Genomic DNA, 641 nt, shown 5'->3' on the forward strand with positions numbered 1-641 from the left:
ATTAAAAAACAAACAACAACTACTACAAAAAGTGAGCCCTTGGTCACTTTCTATCTCTTTAAACCCTGCCTTACTGCAATCCCAAATGCAACAGGCCAATTAATTATGAACCAAAACCTCCAAAATGATTAACTAAACAATCTTTACCTCTTTTTTTTTTTTTGTCAGTCGTGGGACTTGAACTCTGGGCCTGGGCGCTGTCCCTCAGCTCTTCAGCTCAAGGCGAGCGCTCTACCACTTGAGCCACAGCGCCACTTCCGGTTTTCTGGTGGTTTATTGGAGATAGGAGTCTCACGGTCTCTCCTGCCCGGGCTGGCTTTGAACTGCCATCCTCAGATCTCAGCCTCCTGAGTAGCTAGGATTACAGGGGTGAACCACCAGCGCCCGGCAATCTTTCCCTCTTGAAAGTAGTATTTTGTTGAAGTAATGGAGAGCAGATTAGTACTTATGAGAATGTAAATGGTTTATTTTTTTTTTTTGTCGATCATGGAGCTTGAACTTTGAGCCTGGGTGCTGTCCCACAGCTTTTCAGCTCAAGGTTAGGACTCTACCACTTGAGCCACAGTGCCACTTCCGGTTTTCTGATAGTTAATTGGAGATAAGAGTCTCATGGACTTTCTTGCCTGGGTTGGCTTTGAACC

This window comes from Dipodomys ordii, unplaced genomic scaffold, assembly GCF_000151885.1.
Source record: "Dipodomys ordii isolate 6190 unplaced genomic scaffold, Dord_2.0 Scaffold116, whole genome shotgun sequence".
NCBI classification, from domain to species: domain Eukaryota; kingdom Metazoa; phylum Chordata; class Mammalia; order Rodentia; family Heteromyidae; genus Dipodomys; species Dipodomys ordii.